Source organism: Podarcis filfolensis, assembly GCF_964270895.1.
Source record: "Podarcis filfolensis genome assembly, chromosome: 5".
NCBI lineage: Eukaryota > Metazoa > Chordata > Lepidosauria > Squamata > Lacertidae > Podarcis > Podarcis filfolensis.
The window spans coordinates 21,378,240-21,399,812 of NC_139608.1; the positions used below are offsets into that span (position 1 = coordinate 21,378,240).

At 45.6% G+C, this 21,573-nt stretch overlaps 1 protein-coding gene across 2 annotated transcripts in view; it reads right to left on the bottom strand.

Annotated features, from left to right (window-relative positions):
* The window catches only part of KCNAB1 (potassium voltage-gated channel subfamily A regulatory beta subunit 1), a 207,627-nt gene that overhangs the window by 82,828 nt on the left and 103,226 nt on the right, over window positions 1-21,573 (bottom strand). The window lies entirely within an intron of this gene.

The following is a 21,573-nucleotide window of genomic DNA, read 5'->3' on the forward strand; positions in this document are numbered from 1 at the left end:
GTGCAGGCAGTAACATGTGCTAATCATATACATGTTTTGCACACATTGCCTGCACACGTACTAGTGAGCATCACCTTCCCAATATCTGCACACCAGGTGTATATGCAATTTGTAAGATCGTACCTTCCATGTGTGCATTTATTAGAAGTATTTATATATTACCCATTAATAAAGTTTTCTGGATGGCTTGTAGAAACATTAAGAGTACAATTATAAACTGTAAGAAAAAAGGGGAGGAGATCTCGCGCAGCATGAAAACCTCAGTGGAAGAGAATGAAACCAATGAATTAAACATGCACCCCTAAAAGGCCTGGAGAAACAAACAGGTTTTCTTCTAGTCCAGAAAAGAGCAAAGGAAAACAAGTGTTGTCAGGGAACCCTGGTTTGTTAAACCCTATACAAATCTGGAGTGGAGTCTCTAAGATGGTTGGATGGGGCCTTGTATGTCTCCTTCCAGCAACTCCTGCAGCCAGACTGGTGCCAAACATAGCTCTGCTTTCCTTTGGACTACTTCAGGGAGGCTGAGAGGTCTTGTCTTCTGGGCAACCCAGGACCTCCATACACACTACCCAGGCTTGCCCCCTGGGGAGGTCGCTTTGGTGCTGCTAACGCAGCAGTTTGACTTCACCCCAAGAGTTGCACTCTATTGCCTCTCAAGGCAGACAGATGCCAACAACAACAATGTCAAGGAAATATTTGGGTTCACTACCCAATACCTTGTGGGTTCAGTCTGGACGGCCAATAAAATCTAGACTCCAGAGGTTAGCAAAACAGGACGTTCTTTTATTAAAAGCATTGCAATGGATGCAAAAGAGGAAAGTGTCATGCCAGGTAAAAGGCACAGTAATATTTAAACTTTGAGCTTTCATAAACAACAGGTATTCTGTCTGCCTAAGTCAAGTAGCATAACAACACCCTTCTGACATAGCAACGGCCTTCATAGTTCATCCTTCATCCTCCTACAGTTTCTCCTGCTTACGTGCTACTTTGTCCTTCTCTCCTGGTTCTCTTGCAAGCACAACGTTCACACCCCACCCTTGCTCAGCCCTTCTCTCTCGCACTTCAATTTTCATTCTATATTTTCTATAATTCCAAAATTTTCTCTGACGTGCGATGAACAGGCCTCCCTAGTGGAACACTCCACTGGGGTGCTACCTCTGAAATGGTCCTGTCCTAAATACACATCTGCCACACCTCATTCAATGAGGGCATCTGGAGATGAGTCTCTGAGGATAGTCCTTAGGTAAGGGACTTCAAGGAAGAAAAGTTCTTTCAGGTAATCTGATCTCAAGACATTAAAGGCCAAATCCAGCTGTCTGGAGGCAGAGGCAGAGGCAAGTCAGCAATAAAACATCCAGTGTCAGTGAAGTTAACTCCTTATTCAAAGAAACCAAAGGAGTGCAGACCTAATGATCACAGCAACAGTTCCCAGTAGGCCCTGTCCCAAAGAGGCAGTTGCAAGGACTGAAGGTCCCTGCCTTCTTGCTGCTCTCTAAGGCTCCTTCCCTAGCAGCTTAAGGCTCCTTGGCCTGGCCTCTCTTTGCTTGCAGCACCCACTGGAGGAAGGAAGTCTTGACTCCCTCCAGCGGACGCTGCTAGCAGAGGGACTCAGAAGTGGCGGTGGTTTCACTAGCAATATACCACTGAGTGAAGCCAACAGTGTGGTGTACTGGTTAAGAGCGGTAGTCTTGTAGTCTGGTGAACCGGGTTCACTTCCCCACTCCTCCACATGCAGCTGCTGGGTGACCTTGGGCTAGTCACACTTCTACCACTGCGGCAGGAAGGTAAACGGTGTTTCCATGCACTCTGGTTTCCATCACCATGTTCCATTGTGCCAGAAGCGGTTTAGTCATGCTGGCCACATGACCTGGAAAGCTGTCTGTGGACAAATGCCGGCTCCCTTGGCCTGAAAGCGAGATGAGCGCTACAACCCCATAGTCACCTTTGACCAGACTTAACCGTCCAAGGGTCCCTTACCTTTTTTTTATCTGTCCTCTCCACTACCTCAAAAACCCTGGCAATAACCCCCACAGGCACCAATGGAAACTTCCTTCCAGGAACCAATAGCAGCCACTGTACTATTTGCATCAGGGCTGCAGCATGGGAGGAAAGGGTTCACCACTTCCCCTACACATTGGGTCCTGATCTTACTGCCTGTGCGCTTCTTTCTCTCCCCACCCATGGCTGCTATTTGATTTTTTCAAGCTAGACATGTTAATTGCAATTACCCAATTATCATCACGCTTCATTTGGCCTTTAGGCAAACCCTCCTCCTTGCCTCTAGGCTCACCTATGGCACTCAGACATTTCAACACCGCTTTCAGAACTGGATAGATGAGGCTTCTGATTCTCCAACAGCTTTTTATTGTTACGATTTCATAACCCTGAAGTCTTAAGTATGGGTTTCACAGGCAATGATAATTGCTGTAAGAGTCTGAAGTGCTAAATACTTCTCAAGAAGCAATACTGGATGGCTTCTTAATGTCTGCACAAAGAGGAAGATTGGAATGGGCTGGACATTATTGGATTTGCGCGTCTGAGGATGTGGAGACGATACTGCAATTTGGGGCACGGCTGTACAGATCTCTTCCGTTAGCTGTTTTCAAGAAGGGTGTATTGTCTTTTTATTACCAGAGAGGCTTCTGCTGAAGCTTCATGTTGTAGTTGGGGAAATAAGTGGATATATTTAGAGAAGTGTGACCTGACGTGAGGTGTGCAGCGCATCTTCAATTTCGGATAATCTAGCCAGCATTTTGCATGCACTGTAGTAACACTGATTAATGCATTGGCAATATTCGTAACCCAGAGATTGCATTTTTGCACCAGTTCAAACTTCTGCATGCTTTGCAAGGCTTTACAGTAATCTGGCTTCGGTACATCTGTGATTTGGTGTGATTACCACCCCCCGCATCAGTTATTGTGAGAGAACACACTCAAAAGACAGTAGAATTAATAAAGCAAGATGTCAGGAAAGATCACTATCATTAAGGCTAATGAGCGTGCTACGTTAAACATGGACCCTGGCTCAAAGTGATCTCTGTAGCATGTAACTCCCTTTTAATTATACCGTTCTGCTGGAGCACTTAAATTATCAGCTGTACTGATAGCAATTTGGGTGCTTTCCCCCTGTTTTGCTAAGATAAAAGGTATAATTTGCTAACAATCTCTCCACCTTTGATTCAAGAAACCGTCAGCAGCTCTAGCCTTCTGGGTAATTTTATGCAGCTGTGAACATGCATTATTTTAAAGCAAAACATGCCTGAACTGTTTTTCTCTTAACATGGCTTACTTCTGCTGGAATCAAACTTAGCGGCTCATAGAGCTAGAGACTTGGCCAAGAAATAACGCAGTTTGACCTGCCCTACGCGTGTAATAAACTGCTGGGCGCTGTAGGATTACAACACAGACCTGCTGAGTTGGATAGGCAGAGGAGTTAAAAACAAAAACAAAAAACAAAGTCTGCTCAAATTGGTCTTCATTGAGCCAAGCTGATGAAACCAGACTAATTTCCATCCATTACCCTTAGCACACACTTGAAATTTTGAGAAAATGGCTGCTGTGGAGGCATGACATATCACTAAATGGCAGCAGTGGGCCCACGACAAAACACAGCTGTGAGATAATGGCTGTCACATCTACAGGAACAGAATACAGTGGTACCTGGGGTTAAGAACTTAATTCGTTCTGGAGGTCCATTCTTAACCTGAAACTGTTCTTAACCTGAGACACCACTTTAGCTAATGGGGCCTCCTGCTGCCGCCGCGCCACCGAAGCACGATTTCTGTTATGTACTGAAGTTCTCACCCTGGGCCAGCAGGGGGATACTGTAGATAGTTTTCACTCAGGTCCACATATGCAAATAAGGGATCGAAAGTGACATTCAGTGATTGGCTAGTTACAGAAAATGGTTACTGTTGCGTTCTAGTGGAGCTCTATATAAGCAGGCAGGCTGAACCCTTCAGTTCAGTTCTGGCCTGGCCTGTGAATAAACAAGAGCTGTTTGAAGAATAGCTGTGTCGTCTGATATGTTCACCCACAACTTAACAATTTCTGTTCTCATCCTGAAGCAAGGTTCTTAACCCAAGGTACTATTTCTGGGTTAGCAGAGTCTGTAACCTGAAGCGTCTGTAACCTGAGGTAACACTGTATGAATTGAGGCTGCAAAATGAGGGGAGGACATGCCCCCCCATCGATGGAGGAAAGGTCCCTACATCAGTCACTGCCACACTAACTCATACATGCCTTCCAACATTTCTCTGCTGAAAATCAGGTCACCCTATTTCACACCTGCCAGCATTTCTCCAGTGAAAATAGGGACGTCCTAAGGAAAAGCAGGACATTCCATGATCAGGCCAATGGTTCATCTAGCCCAGCATCCACTTCTGACAGCAGCCACCCAGATGCCCTCTAAAACCCTCCGAGTGTCCCAATTTTCCAGGGACAGTCCTGGAATTATGAAAGCCACCCCAGCTTCTGATTTCTATGAGGGAGCATCCCTGTTGCCTGTTCATGGCCGCCACTGTCAGCCTCCTCCCTTAGGCAGCTCGTAGTGGCTGCTGGAGAGCAAGTGAGGAAGAGTTGAAGAGGCTGCCACTGGTGGGGCTCAGCCCCACATGCCAGGCTGGCTCTGAGGGGCAGGCAGAAGGCAGGGCCACCCTGGGTGGGAATGAAGGGGGAGCAAGGAGTCTTGGAGGAGAGTGAGAAATGTCCCTACTTTCATCTGAGGAATGTTGGACGGTATGAGAAAGACTGTAAACCTGTCTAACCCTGACAAGTACATTTTCACACAGGGAAAGCTATGTATGCCTCTCCCCCCCCCCAAAGTACCATAGACAGTGGCACCTCAGGTTACAGACACTTCAGGTTACAGGCTCCGCTAACCCAGAAATAGTACCTTGGGTTAAGAACTTTGCTTCAGGATGAGAACAGAAATTGCATGGTGGCAGCGGGAGGCCCCATTAGCTAAAGTAGTACCTCAGGTTAAGAACATTTTCAGGTTAAGAATGGACCTCCAGAATGAATTAAGTTCTTAACCTGAGTGTCAGGGAACTGCCATCGGAATTAGAGGAGGAGGCAAGGCTCCACAGCGATGCTGGAGAAGGGCCAAGCAGGGAGAGAGGCAGCTCTCCGGCTGGGGAAGAAAATCAGCGTAACACCAGGGATAGAGGGGGGCCGATGGGGGAAGCGGAGAGGAGGCTCCAGGACTCCTCGCCGGAGACCAGCGGGGAGAGCACGGGTCCTCCGCTGCCCACACCCACCCTGCGCAGAAGACTTCCGCGCAGGGAGAGTAGGCGGCGACTTGGCGTCAAAGAACTTCTTAGCTGGAAGAGGTTCAAGAAATGCCCACTGACGGATTCTGCCAGCGACTGCACAGCCACGGAGCGGATGGCTGTCCAGACAGAAACGGTTTAACCAGGCAACCTAGCCCAGAGCGGCGGTAACTTACACACAAGCAACCCCTAAAGCCATTACACAGCCATAGCGAAATGCAAACACTTTGGGACTTCCTATATCCTGATCAGAAAACAAATGACAGCGGCTGCAAATTTATCTTAAAATTTTGTAAAGTCATTTGGAGATAATTTCCAGTGGTAGTTTTATTATTTATCAGACTAAAGACCATAGCAAAGAAACGGAGCATTGTTGTTGTTGTTGTTGTTTAGTCGTTTAGTCGTGTCCGACTCTTCGTGAGTTCAAGGAAGAGGTTCAAGAAATGCCCACTGACGGATTCTGCTAGCGACTGCACAGCCACGGAGAGAATGGCTGTCCAGACAGAAAAGGTTTAACCAGGCAACCTAGCCCAGAGCGGCGGTAACTCACGCACAAGCAACCCCTAAAACCATTACACTGAGGTACCACTGTAAATGCTATGGATTCTGTATTGATTTGCTATGGATGTTTGTATGTGATGCCAATACAGTAGTACCTCGGGTTAAGTACTTAATTCGTTCCAGAGGTCCGTTCTTAACCTGAAACTGTTCTTAACCTGAAGCACCACTTTAGCCATGCCGCAGGAGCCCTATTTCTGTTCTTATCCTGAAGCAAAGTTCTTAACCTGAAGCACTATTTCTGGGTTAGCAGAGTGTGTATCCTGAAGCGTATGTAACCTGAAGCGTATGTAACCTGAGGTACCACTGTAAAAGGTTTGATGATGATGTGCGTGAGTCTTAAATACATTTGTTTTCTTTCATTGCCTTGGCACCAATTTTCCTAACCAAAGAATGCCCCCTTTAAAAGCCTTTTCCCACTACAGCTTTTTCACAGAACACCGTTCATTCCTTAAGGTACATTGATTTGGATGGATCTTTAAACTCCACAAACTGAAACCCAAAATTACAGTGAGCTCTGGAAATGAAAAAATGGTGGTTGGTTTTTTTTTAATATAGGTGGGGGGGGGTTGGCTTCTTTTCACTACTTATCAGTTACCAAATGTAGTATTTAAAATGCTGTAAGGTTACAGCTGTCTGTGTGGCAGACGGAACATTACAGGCTAGAGAGCTCAAAACTGATCTTGTGGGATGACGTAGAATTCTAGATTACTTTGTGAAATGTTCCACCCACTTCAACATGCTCTTTAGGGAACTCAAATCCACTTTGCCTTTTAAAATACGTATAGAAATTATTGTGTTTCTCTCTCTTGTGTGTGTGTTTTTTTAAGTCCACAACCGTCCTGCTGAGGGCTAAATTGCAATTCATGGTTGACTAATGAAATGTCCATCATTATGATAGGATGAGGGGAGGACTGTGCACTTACAAGACCCCCTGAGCATGGGGGTGGTATATTCCTGTGAGATACACTGCACCCTTATGGGGCCTTGCTTTTAAGATTCTCTTCATCTTAAAGATATAGTAACACACATCAGTGATGATATTCCAGATGAACTATTTAAAATTTGAAAAGATGATGCTGTTAAGGTGTTACACTCAATATGCCAGCCAGTTTGGAAAACTCAGCAGTGGCCAGAGGATTGGAGAAGATCAGTCTACATCCCAATCCCAAAGAAGGGCAGTGCCAAAGAATGCTCCAACTACCACACAATTGCACTCATTTCACACACTAGCAAGGTTATGCTTAAAATTCTACAAGGTAGGCTCAAGCAGTATGTGGACCGAGAACTCCCAGAAGTGCAAGCGGACAGCCCCTCGTGTCCACACCAACATGTTGTCGATAAGCATTTAAGCTCAGGTACATATCCTGGCTTCATTGTCCTCTGCTCCTCCTCACCAGCTGCCACTGCCCAGAAGAGGAAAGAATTAATGTGAGTAAACAGAGGGGAGCAAGAAGAAGTAGCTTAGATACTGTACATGTCACCCACCGCCTGGTGACAATTTTCACCAGTCAACACAACTGTTCTTTATCCTGTTTTACTGTAGGGAGATAAAATCTCCCCCGCAGCTTGTTTGTCTCCATAACTGCACTATCCACGTGCTTATAAATAATTTGAGAGAGTGCCTAAGGCACGCAACAGAAGTCATCCATTATCACTTTAAGTTTCCTTAAGCAGTCATTTAGCTTTACAGCTCCCTTCTCAGCAACCCGATGTTGAAGTGTTAATCAGGAAGAGAATCCACTGAAGGCAAGAAGAGAAAACTGTGTTATGATAACTAAGTGGTGGTGGGTGGGTGGGTGTGGAATGGATCTGGTGTGGAATGAATCTAGATCCTTCTCTTGGCAGGCCATGTTCAGTGGATGGGGGGGGGTACCTCTCTGTCAATTGACCTGCCTTTGCCCCACGTAGTTTGAAACCAGACTTTTTTGCTGGGGGAGCCAAAACCCACAAAACACCGCAGATCAGATGACCTGCGCAGTTCTATGTATGCACCAGCAATCAGCTGTGTGTGTACCCCAATGTATATAATTTGAGCGTGGAAATAATGTTGCTTTCTATCCAATACACACACACACACACACCGTATTTTTCGCTCTATAAGACGCACCAGACCACAAGACGCACCTAGTTTTTGGAGGAGGAAAACAAGAAAAAATATATTATGAATCCCAGAAGCCAGAACAGCAAGAGGGATCGCTGCGCAGTGGAAGCAGCTATCCCTCTTGCTGTTCTGGCTTCTGGGATAGCTGCGCAGCCTGCATTCGCTCCATAAGATGCACACACATTTCCCCTTACTTTTTAGGAGGGAAAAAGTGAGTCTTATAGAGCAAAAAATACGGTACTTAAAAGCCCTGGAGCAAACACTCAGGGTCTTGGGTTTAAGCCCCAAGTTGGGCAAAAGATTCCCTCATGATCCCTTCCAACTCTTGTTGTTGTTTAGTCATTTAGTCGTGTCCGACTCTTCGTGACCCCATGGACCAGAGCATGCCAGGCACTCCTGTCTTCCACTGCCTCCCGCAGTTTGGTCAAACTCATGCTGGTAGCTTCGAGAACACTATCCAACCATCTCGTCCTCTGTCGTCCCCTTCTCCTTGTGCCCTCCATCTTTCCCAACATCAGGGTCTTTTCCAGGGAGTCTTCTCTTCTCATGAGGTGGCCAAATTATTGGAGCCTCAGCTTCAGGATCTGTCCTTCCAGTGAGCACTCAGGGCTGATTTCCCTAAGAATGGATAGGTTTGATCTTCTTGCAGTCCATGGGACTCTCAAGAGTCTCCTCCAGCGCCATAATCCAACTCTACAATTCTATGATTCTATGACTCCTCTCTTTGCCAAGCTCTCTTGCTATTCAGTAAGCATGCCATCAAACAGAGTATTTGGCAGGTTATTGCCTCCTAATGAAGATGTGATGAATGCTATCATCTGCTATAGAAATGTTCGTGCTGCAAGACATTTAGTGGTGTAATTTTTTTTTTTTGGCAGGTGTCAGTCGAATAATTTTTCTTTTTTTGCAGGTGAAAGATTAAGGTTGCCTTGGCAGCGCAGGAAAAACTCATCTGTACTCATTTTGAAGTACACAACAGAAATGAAACTTCAAAATATTGTTTCACCGTATATTAAAAATTAAGGGACCTGCAGCTCGCTCATTTTTCATGCAATGAAAACTGTCACTGGCTCTCTGAGAATTAGGCTTAACAAAGCCAGTTATTGGGGGGGGGGGGGAGGCACAGCAAGGCTGATAAAGAATTTGTAGGTGCATTCAAAACATTTCCTTTCCCCACCCACCCACAAAAAGCAAGCCACCCAGCAGAAGGCCAGTTGAGATGCCACAACTACCTGTCTAAGAACAGGGATGGCTAATATTTCTTGGTCTGAAGGCTACATTCAACCTCTGCCAATCCTCTGGGGACTGGATCGCAGTGGTAGGTGGGTGTCAGGCTGGCAGAAAAGCCCTTCTATCTGTGGGGCCACCCCACACTTTTGTTCTCACACACATACACAGAGGACAAAGAGGCACCCAGCCTCTGCCCTTTAGGTGACCCATGCAGATCAATTGAGGATGGGAGCTACTCCCCGTCTCCATTCATCAAATGATCAGTCTGAGGTCCAGGAAGACCTTGATCTGCATTGCTATCAGGGCTCCAGACTCTGCCCACACCAATACTGTCTCCACTTTTCTTTTTCTCTGCCAAAATCAGTGGAGTCTGAGGGAGGGGACTTTTATCTGGCCCCTGTCTTAGAATATGAGTTGCTGTAGCAAACAGGGATAAAACAGAGCGGTGGGGAGAGTCTTTCAAACAACAAAGTCATACGTGGGGTGGGCTCAGAAGTGTTCTCTCAGCTGGGCTCCAAGACTGGAAATTAGCTCAGCGGTTGGGAAAAGCCTTTTTGGATCTCCGTGTATGGAGGCGGAAGGGGGCAGAGGGAACATTCTCAGCTAGGTTCTTGGAATTGCAAAACAGTGATGTATTTTAAGAGCATTTGCTAGAGTTACTTTTAGTATTGCATAATAACAGGAGATGCAGGTGCTCCTGAAGAATATTCACATGAAATGCAAGGCCTTGATTTTATTGCAGCGGTGGGAACCTGTGGCTCTCCAGGTGTTTTTGCATCTTATCCCGACTCCTGGGAATAGCAGGCAGTGTCTCTGTTGCCCGAAGACATGACGCTCAAGAAGATCAAATGAGAGTCTGATTTTTCATGAGCACACAAATATATCTAGCTGCAAGGTCAGCAGCCAACAGCCATCACAGATGCTTTCGGTTCCTCATTATGTGCCCAATTAATGATTATAGTGATGTGTAGATTTTGGGGTGCCCTGAGTGTGTGGAAAGGGGGCAGAATCAGGATCGCGCCTGCTGGTTCCACTCTCAGCCTCACGTGTGAATCCTATATTCTGTACCAGGACCTGCATACTTTTCAGATACCTTTATTTATTTAAAGTAAAAGTTCATTAAAATCAATACTGTAAGCAACAATCAATCAATACAGCAGCATGCCTAACCAACTAAAATACAGCAAGTCAAACTAATAGGTCTATTTAGGAATGCCCTCAGCTCACAGAAAGCCTGACCATTTTTGGAACGTTCAGCAACCCACCCATAATATTTATGGTGGGAACCATTTCATGACACCATTCTATGTTATTTTCATTTATCTTTTATCTGTCACAAAAATCCAATAGTGCTCAAAAGGCAGGACCAATTCTCACTTCCGCTTGCACTGCTGCTTTCCCTTGGGGAAAACCACTCTTCCGTGCTCAATCGGAGCGAAGAGCAATTTGGGTATTCTCCAGATTGACATTTGCTCTGATTTAGCACCAAAGAGTGGGTTTTCCTTGGGAAAGGATCAGCACAGGCGAGAAACCCTTGGACCCGTTCTTTCTAGGCATGCGACAAGTGGAAGTGTGGATGAGTCCTCAGTTGCAATTCCTTTTGTGGAACAGCAATGACATACCAATTCCCCTCTGCAAGAGTACGGCAGCCATTTTGGGTGGCTTACTCCCACGCGATTTTGGGCCAAGATCTCACCCCGAAAAATGCATTTTTTTCAGGTCCGCAATCTCATGTAGGTCACATGACTCACACAGGATTTCGGACCCAGAAGATGGTGTCCCAGATTTGGGCCTCATTGTGTTGGAGGGTATGCAGTAACTGGGAGCTGTTCGTCTGGGAGCCGCCTGAGTCTTTGATCCTTACTGGAAATCTTTTCCTTTTGCCTTCCCTGTGGAAGTTTGTTTTTTTGCTCCCTGCCATCAGCTGAGAATTGGCACCCTGCTTAGCTTAGAAATGCTCCACCTGAGCTGGAGCTATTTGGAAGAATTTTAAGCTGCATAACACAGGCACTTATAAGCTTTATATTACAAGTTTTGCATTTCAGCATAGCGTAGGCATGCCAGCATTTCAAGATGCCCTGATTTCTTCAGTAAGCGGCTTTTGCAGATTGACACATCATTATTACATTCATTTCGCCCCCCCCAGTCTGTTTGCGAACTACTGTTGTGCTAAATATCAGCAACTCCTATCACATCTTTTTGGGGTGATGTAAAACAGGACTTTCTTTAGAACATGTGGAGCTCTCCAGCAGCTTCATCCTATCTCCTGGAAAAGAACCACCAGCCCCACAAAGGAGCTCCTTCATTCGGCTGATAAAGGAGTAATGAATTTATTTTTAGCTGGGAGATTACAGTGGTAGGGGAAGAACTACAGTTGTCAAATTTTGCATTTTAAGCGCTCTGGTGTTGGGGCAGGATCAGTGACCAAACAAGGGCTCTGGCACTTTAACCAATAGCTTTCCAGTGTAAAACTATATTGGCTATATTGGTGATGGGTTGTAGAGCATGTATCTCCAGGTCTCAAAGCCCCTTTCAGGCCCAGAAGGGGGCTGTGAAAGTGCAAGAAATTCAAAGCCTCTGGATTCGACATGATTTGTACAAATTAGAGACAAAAAGATTTCAAACTATTGCCTTGATCTGGATGTGCAAGCAGAAGAAATGCATCAAACTAAGGGCAATTTTTGGGGGGGGGGGATGAAAAATCTCACAGGGTTACAGGGTGTTTATTTGTCCTTTGAAAAACCCAAAACATTTTGCCACTGCCTGTGGTGATGGAGGAGTTCCTCTTGGCAGCCAGTGGCTGCTATCTTTCCCCTGCCCTTTCCCCCAAATGCCTCTAAACAACGCTACTTTATGACACAAATATTTTCCCGGGGGTATTTGCACTGAAGAAGATTTGGTGTATTGGTGTGAAATGTGGAATGGTGGTCATCAGACTTCAGCTCCAGGTTTTTTGGGGGAGGGGTACTGTGTAAGAGAATCCCAGTGAGGTCCACTCCTCTCTTTCCTAAGGCACCACTGTCTACTCACCTGCCCCTCAAATGAAAAAAACAAACTACCATTTATAGGGGGGCTTAGAAGGTGCCCAATGATGTCTACCTGGTATCAGGGACAAGAAGTCAGATTCATCATCTTCAGGTGAAGTGTTCAAGGACTCTGAATCAGAAGGGGCTCCACGAGCCGGTCTAATTCCTCGTCCATGCAGGGTTTAAGGGCGAATGGGACCTGGCGGGCCTTGAACCTGATGGATCATATGGGTTCCTCAACCTCGGCCCTCCAGATGTTTTGAGACTACAATTCCCATAATCCCTGACCACTGGTCCTGCTAGCTAAGGATCATGGGAGTTGTAGGCCAAAAACATCTGGAGAGCCAAGGTTGAGGAAGCCTGGGATAAGCACACAGGGCCAGCCCCCAAAGTGCTTCCGTTGGACAAGCCTGTGAGAGCCAGTGCCCCTCTCGCCTGGGAATGTGGCACTGCCATTTTGGTCTCAGAGGCTTTATTGGAGAAGACCCTATGGGACTGGAGGCTCCTCTGCTCTGGTGCGATAGGAGACTACTGGAAACAGGGCTAGATCCCTTTAATTGAATCAGCATCTTCCAACACAGATGGGGCTAACAATTATAGGATGCACCTGCTGCTCATTCTCAGGTTAGTTCTTGCTTCAGAATTCTGTGTTCCTAGTCTGTGGCCTGAGCCCTGCCCCATCTTGCAGGGCCTTGAGCCTGAACCATGTTTTACTTTGGCCTGTGCCCTCCCCTGTCTTGTACCTCCACTATGAGTCCTAGGTCCTGCTTGTCGTGTACTGGACCCAGTCTGGGCCTTCTCACAGAGCAGGACACCACTAACCCTGGCTCTGGTTTTAGGGAATACCGGTATATCATATTGGGCTTTATCATGGGCAGACAGTATAACATCTCTGGTTTGGACAGTATGACTATCAGAACCCTTGCTTGCTGTGGCCATCAACTCCGTTGCCCCTTGGTCATGCCCATCAGTTACCTTCATCTGGAGAGAACACGCTGGCCACATATAGATTTGCCTTGGACTGCTTGTGTGTGTGGCTGGCCCCTGACTTTTGCAGTCCATAACTTCACCACTAATTCATGAATGCTGAGAAAATCACAACCCAACGTGACTTTACTTTCAGTCCAAAATCCACTTAGCTTGACCTACACTCCCAGTACGTTTCCGAGCACAATTCAATGTGTTGGTGCTGACCTTTAAAGCCCTAAACGGCCTTGGCCCAGTATACCTGAAGGAGCGTCTCCACCCACATCGTTCTGCCCGGACACTGAGGTCCAGCTCCGAGGGCCTTCTGGCGGTTCCCTCACTGCGAGAAGCCAAGTTACAGGGAACCAGGCAGAGGGCCTTCTCGGTAGTGGCACCCGCCCTGTGGAACGCCCTCCCACCAGATGTCAAAGAGAAAAACAACTACCAGACTTTTAGAAGACATCTGAAGGAGCCCTGCTTAGGGAAGCTTTTAATGTTTAATAGGTTATTGTATTTTAATATTCTGTTGGAAGCCAGATGGGCGGGGTATAAATAATAAATTATTATTATTATTAGTAAGCCAATTTAGGAGAGCAGCAGTAGGGTTGAGCCGCACAGGCGTTCCTCCCTACTTCTCCATAACGAAGTCAAGGTAGGCTGAGTTTCTCAAAGGGTTTTGGTATGTTGATGAGCCAATTTCGTGAATGCTTCAACACGTGCCAGCACCACAGTGCACCGAATGCTAGTAAAGCCTGCTTTCCAGGACAGAGTGAGCTCAGGATCTGGGCAGGGATTCAGCTCAATCGGCAGAAGTTACTGAAAAGTCTGCAGCAACACTTCCTGGTGGGAGTGAATGTTCCCAGGGGCTTAGCTGGCATTGGCAGTATAGCCGTTAAAATATGCCATTGTATGAGTGGGAAATAAGACCCCTGTGGGCAAAAGGCATTACGCAGGTGCAAATTGTTAAGAGTCCATTCATTACATCTGTAAGAATAACCTCACGCTCACTGCAGCTCTCACCTTTCCTCCAAGCACATTCAAAGTTTTCATGACAATCCACAATTGCACTCCAGATTTCCTCCTTCCCTGTCACCAAGAGGGCATGATTGGAAAGAAGAGAAGGGTAGGGACTGCACTTCCCTTTCTCAACATGGGGTATGGGAAAGGGCCTCAGCAGCAGGTGTGAAGCCTTGGATGGGGGGCAGCGGAGCTCTCAACAGGTACGAGGCAATGTGCAATTCTCCATAGCAGATAATCTGCTGATTTGGAGAAACTGAGTTCAGTCTCCCACAGAAATTGCCAACGAATCAATCTCTCAAGGCGCTTGAACATATGAACATAGTAAGCTGCCTTATACCGAATGAGTCAGAACATTGGTCTATGGGCAGGGATGATGCGTGTTGTAGTCTGAAACATCTATAGGGGGTTGGAGTAACTGGACATGAGACAGGGTTAATTTCCTTCAAGAGCATAAATCACCCTGTGGATGAGCTAATCACAAGTGCAAGGTCAGCCAAGCCAGTTGCTATGGTAACAGCCCAAGGCCCCAGCTATATCTGTGATTAATGCAAGTCAGCTCAGTTTGTTACTTTGTGAGTCATCAGTCTCTTAGTGTTACTTGTCCAGTGTTACGTCTTGAATTGTTGAACTTACTTAGCACAGTGGAGACACTTTGTACTTGTATATATCTGTATCTGCAAAAGCCTACAAAATGCATATATCTATGTCCAGAACTGCTTTACTGAGCCTTATCTTCTGCAACAGTACCTTTCTTTGCTTCCCTGTCATGACTGGTACTGGGAACAACTTCCACTGCATGGGTATATCACCTATGATTCCCTTCATAGGGTACCATGTTGACTACCCCTGTTCTACACTGACTGACAGCGGCTGTCCAGGTTTTTCAGACGGGGGACATTCTCAGTCCTACCTGGAGAGGATGGTGCTTGGACCTGGGACCTTCTGCATGCAGAGCAGCTGCCCTACCACTGAGCTATGGCTCCTTGTGTGTTTTCCTGATTTATGAACTTGCTCCAATGAGCATACAATTTAGCAGTAGTCTGCTCAGCAATGAAAATTTACTAAGGATAACTTTCATATATAATGGGTGTTGTTCAACTAAGTCTTCCTCAGAGTAAATCCGCTGGAATTAATGCCCCCAACTTAGCTGTGTCCATTAAGTGCAATGGGTTTACTCTGAACAAAACTTAGCTGAATGCCACCCCATGGTTATAAATTTAGGACATAACAGCACCAACATATGCCATGGCAGACCATAGGTCCATCTAGCTCACTGTGGTCTATGCTGGTTGGCTTTCCAAGGCTGCAGAGAAGAGTTTTTTTCTCAGCCCTACATGAAGATGCCAGGGACTCAGCCTGGGACCATGGGAAACAGAGGCTCTGCCACTGAGCCATTCTCCACCTCCCAAGCTGCCTAGAGGAAAGAAAGGCTATTCTAAAGACACAATGCAATGAGCAGGCTAAAGATGATCACAGTCCCATACTGAAGAGGCAAGACAGATGGAGTCAGGTTATTTGCACATGCTGGGCATTCAGAAGACTTGTTGTCGAGTCTGGTAGGTGACCACATAACATTGCCTTTACATCACAGGGATGGGTAACCCTAGCGTAGGGTTACCAGATGTCCTCTGTTCCCGGGGACAGTCCCCGGATTGCAAATCTGTCCCTGGACAAATTCCGTCCCCGGAATGTCCCCAGATTTGCAAATCTGTCCCCAGGAAATGTGGCAGCGGCAGCCTCAGCAGCCCGGAGTCAGCCTGGTAGTGCAGTTGGCTCTGGCTGGCTTCAGGAACTGCTTGCTGCTCACTGCCGCCGCCACTGCCGAGGGGGAACCAGGGATGTCCGGTGGTACAGATCTCCTGCCCCCTTCCCCCTTTGATTTGACAGATCGGGGGAGGCTCGGGAGTCACAAGCGGTTGGCGTGCCGTTGCCCAGTTTTTAAAAACTCAGAGCATTTATGTTTCAGAGGGTGCAAAAGAAGGGCTTTGCACCTTTATACAATATGCATGTGTGCCTGGGCCCAGGGTCTTTTGCCTCACCATCCCCACTACTGACTCCCTGTTGCTACTCAGCTTTAAAAAAACAAAAAAGTGTCCCCAGATTCATTGAAAAAAATGAAGATCAGACAATTAACAAGTTAGCATAACTAAGGTGCCATTCTTACATCAAAGAACTGAAAGAGTTTAAACTCAAGTATGTCTAGATGAGATTCCGAGAGGGTAAGCAGGAAACTAGACCCCAAGGGCAGGACAAGAGCAGGATCTGAGCACAAGATTTCAGATTGCTATAGTTCAGAAACTGATGTGATTATAAAGACAAAACAGTAACTCATAAGAACATTAAACCAACAGTTTAGATACCTCTGTAGGAGGTGGAAAAAGAAACCCCAAGATACAGTACTTCTATTTCACAGTGATTGCTATATGCCAGAATGGTCCAAGGCATAAATATGTTTACAAGGGGTTGCAAATGCTTCGCTTAAGATAACAGGCTAAACAGTCAGACAAATTCCAAGACAGAAAAAGACACAGTGTGTATGAGAGAACAGTTCACATGTAGCCCTTTGCCTAATTTCATGTAGGTGGCAAGGGGGGGGGAAGGTGGCTGGCAGAAAGAGACGCATAAAGGGAGAGAGATTAATGAAGGCAGCATCAACCAGCTCTGGCTCCAGCCCTGCCCAATATCAATGCATGCACCCCAACAGATTTAACCCTGAAGCAATGGACGTATCCCTCAGGAGAAAAATGGTTTCTCATCCTTGGCATATAAGAACCAGAGACAGAGCACAGATTGCTAGAATCTGAGGCGCACACAGGAGCGCATTTGATGCTGATCTAATGCCTGGGCTCTGTTAGTGGTGCAGAACATACTTAGATTTCCCAAGACTTCAGAATTCCTCGTGTGTATATTTACCAAACAGAGAGCATGAAATGACCAAGGGAAACTCCTTCAAGTTTAGAACTGGAATTGCAAAAGAAAGCAAACCAAGCTGCACTTTTGAAATGCCAAGTCCTTGTTAGCTGGCAATGTCGTGTTGTGAGATGTGACACAATGTCACGCCACAACTCTCTGAGAAATTAATCAAGTGTGATGAAACCCATTGGAGGAGCAGGCTTCCCTCTGGGGCTGAACACGGCGATTTGCCAGGAAGATTTCGAAAATGTGATCATTATTCATAAATGGAGAGGGCTTATTTCAATCAGCTCTGCTTCTAAATCCTGCTAATCTCAAAGGCCTTTCTGAAGAGAACTACCTTGAAAGTTGCAGCTTTGATCATCTACATGCAGGGCATTTGATCCCCACGCTTGTCATTTCGGGTTGTTTTTCTCCCAGCCCACATCCACACTATGCATTGAAATAGTGTTGCCCAAGGTTGTTGGACTTTTCTTGGCAAAATCACAAAACCCCCACAAAATTTCCATTTTTGAGCTATTTTAAGGGGGAAACGGCAAAGCCAGCGCTGCCGACCTGGGCTGCCATACAGCTGGATTTTCCCAGACATTTGGCCGATTTCCACCCGGACGCTGCTGATGAACACGGTATTCCGAATTTATCCGGGAAATTCCCGACGTATGGCAACCTTCATTTAAAGCACTATAATACCACTTTAACAACGTCTTCCAGTTTGTTTGTTTGTTTGGTAGGTAGGTAGGTAAAAGAAATCAGGTGTCAGTACTCATATCTTGATAAAAAAAAGTCATCGATGCCAGCACACAATGACTGCAAAAAAAGAGATGACAGTATCTGATACTGGTGAGTATCTTTTTATATATATAAAAAATATAATATAATAAAAAATATAATAAAAATATAAAAAATATGCACTGATGGCTTCCCCAAAGAATTCTGGAAACCTGTAGTTAGTTAAGGCTGCTGAGAGTTATTATTATTTATTTAATTCATTATTATTATTATTATTATTATTATTATTATTATTAAAGATATGTTTTTGTAAAATCACAATATTATTATTATTATTATTGACTTTTTGTGGTTAAGAAAAGGATGGGGAAATGCACTGAAACTGTAGGTTGAATGAATAACAATAGGAAGATGTATCAACACAATGCAAGCGAATCAGACTCAATGAAGATCAGCCAAACTTAGTGCTGTTTCACATCTTCGCCTCACTTTTAACTCGTTGTAGTTTTCCCTCACTTCCTGCCCAGGGCCAGTCACCAACTCTTGGCCTAACCTACCTAACTCAGCTGTTGTGAAGAGGTATAAGATGATTGCAAAGGTGCTTGCATCAAAGGAATCAACCAATTTATTACAAAGATATTAGGTAAATTCAGGTGTAGGGGATATTGTGCTTGTTTTCCTGATTCTAATGCTATTGCTTCTGTCCAGTTTTCTAATGTTCCTTCTGTACTGCACTTCTGTACTGCAGTTCAGGAACTGTGGCTTTTTAAAAAACCATTATACCAGCATTTCATGTTAAAATCTCCTGCATGCCAGTGGGTGTGGTGCAACACAACAGTGAACATCATTGAACAATGATGTTACTCCCCCCCAAACCTTCTGCACATGTGTGCTTCTGCCCCACCCCCCACCCCCAATGATTCCTTCATGAAAATCTAGGGAAAGAACTGTGCGCTGGTATATACTGCCCCAGATTTCATCACGTTACTCCCATGATTTTTCAGCTTAATGGGGCTATAAATGGATTCCCTCCCCTGGAATCAAATAACATGGAAATGAGTGCTAAGCATGCACTATATTCCATTAGTTTTCTGGAAGTGGCTTTTCCATTGTGTGAAAGCTCAAGTATAATGTGAAAATTAACAGAGAAGTATCGGGGGAATGGAATGAACTGCAGTGTGGATGCAGCCACAGTTAGGCACTTGCTGTTGGCAAGACATTTGGAGGTGGCATGGCACTGGAAAATGCCTGGGGATTATACTCTGCAGTGTTTTTGTGTGAATCTCGCAGTTTGCTTTATCTGAAAGACAGATGCAGCTAGCAAGAGATCAGATGAAAGAGGGTACATTTACAGAAATCTGGTTCCTGTTCCTCGCATATATTGATAGGGGATTGTGTGTGTGTGTGTGGCCTCCAGATACTCGGAGGTATTTTGGGATGGATTTGCTGAATTAACCAGATGGAGGGAAAGCTTGATTCTTGTATAATGATGTTTGTACTCAATGACTCGTGGTATTCCAGTAGGTGTTTATTGTTATAATGCTAACAATTATCAATAAAGAACTTAGGCTGCTGATTTGTTTTCAGATCCAATTCAAAATTCTGTTATTTTTACTTTTAAAGCCTTATATAGTCTGGGACCCCTATACCTGAGATCACGTTTGCCCATAGAACCTGCCCAGACCCTTCGATCATCATCTGAGACCCTTCTCTGGTGCCACCTCTGAAGGAGGTCTGGAGGGGGGGTGATGAAGAACAGGGTCTTCTCTGTAGTAGCCCCCTGTCCAGTGGAATGCTTTCCTGAGGAAGGCCCATCTGGTGCCAGCTTGGGTATCATTTCAGCACCAGGCAAATGCGTTTTTGTTTTCTTGGGCATTTGGGCAACATCAATGAATGGAAATTTTTATTCTGTGTTTTAAATATATTTATAAATATCCTTGCACTTTATCCCTGTTTTGAATAGCTCTGGGACTTTTTGTTGTGGGAAGGGATGCATGCATTCCATACACCAGTGATGGCCAAACTTGACCCTCTAGCTGTTTTGGGACTACAATTCCCATCATCCCTGACTACTGGTCCTGTTAGCCAGGGATGATGGGAGTTGTAGTCCCAAAACAGCTGGAGGGCCGAGTTTGGCCATCACTGCCATACACCAATGAACCAACCAATGACACACAGCTGAAAGTGTCATGGAGCGCGCGCGCGCACACACACACTCACACACACTAGCGCTTCCCATGGATACTGCCATATGGCAGTATGTTATATAGGCAACACAGCCAGGACACTTCGAGCTTTTGACCTTTAAAATTAAGATAAAGATAAGTCTAAGACAGAAGCAGAACACTGCATGACATGGCCTCGGAGGCATTATTGTAGTGGTCCTTTTCTCTCCCTTTAGCAGAAGATTTGACAAACTCTGTGCCTATTCCCCTTGTCAAGCTGGTTTTCTATCACTGACGGCAATTCAGTTGCTCCCTATTTCCACTGATGTGAGCCAGAAGAGGACAAGGCATTTCTTACATCTGGTATATGTAGCCAAAGAGGCCCTTAAGACAAAACAAGCCAAGTCAGCGCCCTATGAAAAACCTTCTGGCGGGCCTTTGAGTATCTTTGCATAACATTTGTGTGGGTCTGTGTTCCTGCAACTCTTTCTCCCGGTATCTAAAGCTGCATTTTGCAGTAATATCATCAACAAGGGTAAGGGCAGTGGTAGTTAATGCAGAAATCACTAACTATCCTAGATAAGATTTGGGTGTGATGAGCTGTGTGTGTGCTCCTGAAGCTCGCCAAGAATTCCCCATCAGTTCTGCAAGGTTAGTGCTAGATGTAAGCTCACCTCCTCTTTGATAAATTAGTGTTAAGTGTAAACTCATCTCCTCTTTGATAAATTTTCCCTGTCAATCAGGGTGTGCCAGAAGTCAGCAGACGGCATGAGCAGAACTGCTTGGCAGAGTTTTGTCAGGGAACAGAATGACTGCATCCCACTTTGCCAAACCAGTGCAGCATTCAGCACTGATTCTGTAATCCGTTCCAGTCCACATGCAAAGGTGGACATGTTGGTAAGTCCTCTATCTATAAATCATACTTTCTGGAATTAGTTCCTAGTGGTAGTGTTGGACGTCGGTTGCAAGCACATCATGCATTTATTTGGACTTGGTGAATTAATTTAGAAGCATTCAGAATATAGGAAACTGATCTGCATCAAACCATAGGTGCATTTACCCCAAGATTGGCTAGGCTGACTAGGAACCTGCCTCATATTGAGTCAGACCATTGGCCCATCTAGCCATCTGCACACTGATTGACACTGGCTCTCCAAGGTTTTAGACAGAGGCCTTACTGAGCCTTGCATGTAGATGCTGTGAACTGCAGAATGGCTATGGCCCCTCTCCAGCTGCTCTCTAGGGCTTCTGACAGGAATTTTCCCCAACCTGCCTGGAAATGCAGGGAATTAAACCTGGGTCTGTCAAGAGCAGGGGTAGGCAAACTAAGGCCCATGGGCTGGATGCGACCCAATTGCCTTCTCAATCTGGCCCGCAGACAGTCCAGGAATCAGCGTGTTTTTACATGAGTAGAATGTGTCCTTTTATTTATAATGCATCTCTGGGTTATTTGTGGGGCCTGCCTGGTGTTTTTACATGAGAAGAATGTGTGCTTTTATTTAAAATGCATCTCTGGGTTATTTGTGGGGCATAGGAATTCAGTCGTTATTTTATCCAAAATATAGTCCAGCCCACCGCATGGTCCGAGGGAT